Source organism: Triticum dicoccoides, chromosome 1A (genome assembly GCF_002162155.2).
Source record: "Triticum dicoccoides isolate Atlit2015 ecotype Zavitan chromosome 1A, WEW_v2.0, whole genome shotgun sequence".
Classification (NCBI taxonomy): Eukaryota; Viridiplantae; Streptophyta; class Magnoliopsida; order Poales; family Poaceae; genus Triticum; species Triticum dicoccoides.
Window position 1 is genome coordinate 589,218,113 of NC_041380.1, and position 6,761 is coordinate 589,224,873.

Genomic DNA, 6,761 nt, shown 5'->3' on the forward strand with positions numbered 1-6,761 from the left:
AAGTTCTCACCCTCCACAAATGCCATGGCAAGTGGAATGATTTGATTGTTTCCATCCACACCAATGGCAGTCAGGATTTTCCCTTTGTACTGACCAATCAGGAATATACCATCCACAAACATCACAGGAGGACAATGCCGGAAAGTTTCAATGCACATAGCGAAAGAGAAGAATACTCGTTTCAACACCTTGAAACCTGGTATACTCAGCAACCTTGTATGTTGTACGTTAACATAAGTGTCGGGATTCCTCTCCTTCAGTACATCCAGGAGACGGACAACATTATCATATGAGTCAAAGAACGTCCCAAACCTTTCCTCCATAGCCTTCTGCTTAGCCCTCCAAGCCTTCCCATAACGAATGTTATAATTCCATCTGACCTTCACTGCTGTCCGGATGTGTTTTGCTTCCATATCTTTTTTCTCCACTATCTCAGTATACATGAGTTGCGCAATGAGAGTTGAAGTCTGTTTTGGATGACAAACCAATAAGTTTTTCCTCACACAATTATGTGGGACCACATCCGTGACAACCCAGTGGATGTTATACTTCGGCACGTGCCCGTGCACCTTCACAGGACAACCTGTTTCAACACACTTCATGGTATAGTTTGTTGGGTTTGATCTGTCTGTCCGGAAAACCCTCTGAGTAGACATAGCCCACTTTATCACTGCATACTTCAATTTTTTCTTTGTATCAAACATAGCCCCTATCTGGACTTGGTTCAGATTATATTTCCATGGAGTCTCATGGCCATGGTTCACAGTAAGGCCGGTGGATATGTCCTGATTCCATGCAGAAGGAATCGGTACCTCCACTTCATCCTCAGAATTTTCAGAATCCAGATCCTCCGCATATCCATCCTCGTCCTCTTCCTCCATCACCCTCTGCATTTCATCGCCTTCCTCATCCCCATCAGCAACACCAGAACCAGCTAATATTATCGACTAAATATTCTGCCCAGTATCATGACCACAAACATTGTCCAACATGTAGTCTGACTCCTCCTTGGTTTGGCTAGGATCCACATCCGGTGGCTGTGACCCGGATAAATGAATCTCGTTAGCAACTCGACTACCCTGGCCGGGTTCATACCCCACATGGAGTTGTACGGTATTCTCCTCCTCCGCCACTGGCTGCACTAGGACATATGGGTGGATTCTTCGGTCTCGGCAACGACTTAACAGGGTCAACCAATGCTGGCTCCTATCTATCGGCATCAACTCCCACTTGACATTTTTACAGGATTTGGTCCACAATGCATGAATACTGACGGAACATACTTCAGAATCCAACCCAAAACTAGTAGTCAACCAGTGCTTCAACTGTCTAATGTCCACTCTGTCCGGGTCTGAAAGTGTCATGACGCCATTTTTAAACTCGCTAAGATCAACCCCCAACTCATTATATCGAACATTACCAGGGCCATAGTAAACAGTCAAATTTACTGATACTGACATTTTCACCTGTCAGACATTGCCACCTTCTAATTAATCGCAATGAACAAATTGTTACCGGCTACACTAACTATCCGCTAAAATGCCAACACAAACCAATTAACACTAATAAAATGTGACGCGTGATTATACCTTCGACGCGTGTGGCCACCTCACGAAGAACTTGCACCAACAGACAACACCAATGCCACCCCCTCGGCGGCACGAAGCTGCACCTCCTCCTCACCAGCCAAACCGCCTCCTCCTCCTCAGCCCACCATGACCTCTCCTCCTCCTCACCCCATCATGACTCCACCTCACTTATACGCACAAATAGCTATCCCATTGGGAAAAAATGACCGTAGGCCGGTGGAGATGGCTACGATCTACCGTTTCTGTGCTTTGGATTGGAAAATAGGTGGAGAAACGAAGAGATCAGCGAGGGGGGCGATGTACAGAGAGGAACGAGAGAGACAGAGCAAGAACAGCGAGAGGAGAAAGAAGATGCCGCTCGGGCCTTATCCGCTACTCTTCGGCCACTGGTAAGCCGAAGACCTCTTCGGTCGCTGGCTGGCCGAAGAGGCCCGTCTTCGGCCCAGTTCACGCACACTTCGGCCTGGCTTAACCGAAGACGTCACTTCGGGCTTCCGCAGGCCAAAGGGGTCCACTTCGGCCAACCGTTGACCGACGGGCTGCTAGTTTTGCAAATAACATATCGACACTGCTAGTTTCCGAAATTGCTATAAAAAACATGCTACTTTTGAAAAAAAAATCCCCAGAGCAGCGCCCTTCCTGTTACAGGAGGGCAAAGGGAGAAGCGCCTTCACCCCCAAAATAAGCTATAGACGCAAAGTGCTTTACATGGAACCATGATTCATCAATTGGAGACATGATCCACATAAACCAAACAAGCCAAGATAACCAGTGTTCAGCAGAATCCGACATACGTGTAGTGAGGCAAGCAGACTGACATATAGTTGCATCATCCATACATATACAAGTACTTCCAATAACATGTTTATGTTCCATACATATTTGTAGAAATATATATGCCTGAAATCATCTCACTTCTCAAATTGGGCACATTACTGCTAACATCCCACAAGTTCTTAATTAGTGCTGCTACCACAACATTAATTGTCCCATATATAAGTCTAGTTATTAGTATGATTAAACTACCCACAGTGGGAGTAACATAGGTAGTAACACCACTCATATCTAGATAAAATAAATGATGTGGCAAGTAATAAATGAAGAAAGAGAGGAAAGTGGTAACATAGCTAGTTACTAGTAGTATGAGGGGGTGTTTGGTTCCAGAGACTTTTTTGTGTTGGGACTAGAAAAAGTCCCTAACAAACCAAATAGAGTGGGACTTTTTGCAAAAAGTCCTTAGAAGCACTTCCTTGAGAGTCTTTTTCAAAAAGTTTTAGGGACTAGAAAAAGTCATAAAAGTAGAGAACCAAACACCACCTAACATCACACATATTAAAAAAAGATAAGTTTATAGTCTAATAAATAAAGTGTTGCATGTTACCACACATATATTACTTCCTATTGTTACTAGTCTATGTTACGCATTATCTCTCTTAATTAGTGCGCCTATTTTTTTGCTTCCGCTTGCACACTCGTTTCAGTGAAAAGGCGCCTACTGATTCAGGGGGAAATCGACTACCGGCTGTTTTACCAAATAAAAGAAATCATACATTCAAAAACTCTTCCTAAATTTTAAAACATTCATGGATATGAAAAATGACATGGATTTTAAGAAATCTTGACTTACGAAAACTTCTCGTGATTTGCGCAAAACAAGAAATCTCTTGAATTATAAAAATGTTCCCAATTAGCAAAACGTTCGCAGATTTGAAAATATTGTTCATGAATTCAGCAAATGTTCATGATTTAAATTTTTATAAATTCAAAAAATGTTCAAGAATTTGTAAAAAAAATCTAAACAAAAGGAAAGCATAGAAAATGGGTGACGCTACGTGTCCGCTGGTGGAAATTCAAAAAGGATCCGCCGCCTTGCTGACCATTGGATTGACACATTAATGACGTCTGATCTCCAACGTAACGTAAGAAGCCACCCTTTGCAACACGAGTGGTGTTTCTGCAACAGTCTGCTTGTTGCAATCACCCAAGCCTGTATTTTTTATTTTTTTACAACAAATATCTTATTGCAATTTTTTTTGCAACAGAGATCATGTTGCAGAAATTTTAAAGATCACCCGTGCCTGTGATTTTTTTATTTTCTACAACAGAGATCATGCTTCAGATTTTTTTTTTTCCAACAAAGGTCTTGTTGCAGAATTTTAAAGATTTCTGGATATGGTCCCTCTTTGCAACAAGAGCTTTGTTTCAGAAACACGCAGACTATTGCAATAAGAGCTTTATTCAGAAACATGCTCCCTCGAAACCATCATTCACCGCGAGCTTCAGATAGTGGTGAGGGAGGATCGGCGCCGCCCGTCCTCGCCTTCGTGCCGCCGCCGGTGAGCACCGGACCTCCGACCAAAGTCACCTCGCCACCATCCTCCTCTTCCTTTTGTTTTTTGCATCTCTTTGTATCTCTTGCCGCAAAAGCGCCGTTCGTCGGTGTTGTCGCGGGTCCTTGCTATGAAGCTCGCCGTCAACCCGGCAGACCTCGCCGAGGCGAGCTCCCTCTGCTCTCAGGCGTCCCCACCTCCTGCCTACGGGTCATCCTCGTCGGATCCGGCAAGATTTGGCTGGAATCCTCGCCGTCGTCGCGCTCATGAGTCTTCGCCCCCACGGCTCCCGGACATCCCTGCCTCCTACCCGCGCGCCATCCTCGTCGGATCAGGCGAGATTCCTCGCCGCCATCGTCCTCCCGGCCGCACGAGTCACCGCCGCTGCAAAAAACCAGGTAGTTGCAAAACTCTCGTTTTCGAAACAAAGGGTCAGTTGCAGAAACACATGGACACGGGGATGCTCTCATCCTTCTGATCAACAGAGGATCCGATGGACACGGAGCATGCCGGCTGAAGGTAAGCTTTTCCAATAAAAAATTAGGAAAAAGAGAAACAAGACATAAAACATGCAGATGTTTCCCCAAACTGGTGCACAATGAAACTTACACGGGCTGGCCCATTACCGAATAAAGCTAGAGAATAGAAGTATTTGGCGCCTTACGCGTCGCAGGGTGGAGAACTTCTCAACCGGTCGTTACTCAAGAAAAAATTAATTTCACAACTGGTCAAAAAAAAAGGTCGCTCAAAAAAAAACTGGTCAAAAAAAAAGTAAAAAAACAGGAAAGTATTTTTGAGACAGTCTCGGACTCTCCCGTCGTGCCAACCACGTATACATATATGGCTCCCGATCCGATATGTACAGAGGCACAATGGCCGCAGGCTGTCTCGTTCGTCGATCAGATATATCACGCCGCGCACCAAGCCGCTGGTCGAGCATCCCTTCCGAGCTCGCCGGCGTCGTGCTCCGCCGCCTCCCATGCCATGCCGACCGGGTCCGCTTCGCCGCCGTCTGCAAACACTGGCGCGCCTCTGCGCGCCAGACCTCTTCGCCCCCGCACTACTCATGGCTCGCCTTGCCCAACCGGACATTCTACAGCCTGCCCGGCTCCGCCTTCCGGTCGCTGCCGCTCCACCTGGACCGCCACCGGCAGCTGCCGCACGCGCAGAGCTCCTGCGGCGAGTGGCTCGTGTTCGAGCGCTTCGACGGCGCCTATACGCTGGTCAGCCCCTTCTCCATGTCCACCACCATCCTGCTCTCCGGCCTCTCCGACACGTACGCCCCCAACGTGCCTCTCCGGGTCCCGCAAGACGAGCCCAAGCCGTATATGTTGAAGCTCGTGGTGTGCTCCCACGACCTCGTCGCCGCGATCGTCGATGACAACGAGGCATGGACGTATAGCAAGCTCGCCTTGTGCCGGCCAGGGGCGTCCTCGTGGTGGTCCGGCACACCCGACGAGCTTCGCCACCTCCAAGACATTGTCTCGTGCGAGGGAAAGCTCTACGCCCTCGACAGCTGGGACGGGCTCTTCTCCGTGTCCATCGCCACCGACAGGCGCACCGGCGAGCCGACCGTTTCACGGGTCGACCACCTCATGGGTAACCCCCGCCGGGGCCGGGTCCTCGGCGACTCGCCGCGATACCTGCTAGAATCCAGCGGAACGTTGCTGCTGGTCTGCAGGGAGGATCCTAAGAGCAAGGCAGAGCAGACGACGATAGGGGGGCGTCGGATGTGGAGTGCGCTCGAGCTGCAGATGGGACCAAGTTCAGGGTGCTCGAGGCGGACTTGGCGCGGTCGCGGTGGGCGAGGCTGAGGAGCGTGGGCAACGACCGGATGCTGTTCGTCGGGCCATGGTGCTCCCGAGCGGTTCGTGTTACCGCCGCCGCCGCCGCCGAGCACGAGCAGGACTGTCTCTACACCGGGGACCGTATCTTCTTCACGGAGGACGCCATCGCTGGGAGATACAATCATCGATACTACCAGAAACAACCGGAGCCCTTCTACTGCAGCGTCTACGACATGAGGACGAGGCGGTCCGAATTGTTCCTCGAGACGCCCGTGCGGCCGTTGAAAGGCTTCCCGGTCACGTGGCTATTCCCTCCAACTCCAACTCAGGGATAGCTGCGACTGAATGGTCACTTCTATATATGCATGACATCTACTCCGGCTAGCTAGCTCGATGTTGGTAGGCTCTGCATGCATGCAATACATCTTGGATTTCCCACCACTGTTGTACTCTACAAGTCTAGACTCTTCTTAAGTTAGATTTTGAAAGCTTTAACCATAGTAGAGTAGATGTTGTGTGTTAGATATTCAAATCTGAAATTTGAGAACTGGTTGCCATGTGTTAGATATTGCAGCAGATCTGATTACGAAACAAACACAAGTTGGCATAACCCAAGTCAATATGTTGGGCCCCATAATGCAAAGGTTTATAAGGGCAGCTCCAAATGCTGACCCGCAAATTTTCTCCGACATCCCCCCACCTCCTTATAGGCGGCCTGCAACTCCGCCTGATTTTGGCGGTGCCGCCAGCGGTCACAGGAGGAGCGGCAGGGCTCGAGCATCACCTACTACTCCGCCACGTCCACATCCTGTTATGTTATGCTCCAAATTCAAGTATAAAGAGGGAGGCTAACTTCTGACAAGCGAGCGGAGCGAGCCCCGTCGCCGATAGGCTTGGATCAGTATTGACCTAGGCCACCTGTGTTATATATACCTCTTGTAAGTTGCCGCACGGGATAAGTTGATCAGTTTTAAATCCTCGGCATTTGTAACCTCCCCGATATAGTGAGGTTTGACTGGCTGGCGCCCGTTTTCCCCTTCGTATTGAAGGGGTTT

The 6,761-nt window shown here is 48.7% G+C and overlaps 1 pseudogene; it reads left to right on the forward strand.

The window, feature by feature from the left end:
* The first annotated feature begins 4,791 nt into the window (after positions 1 to 4,791).
* On the forward strand, positions 4,792 to 6,041 carry LOC119356408 (annotated as a pseudogene).
* The last annotated feature ends 720 nt before the right edge of the window (positions 6,042 to 6,761 follow it).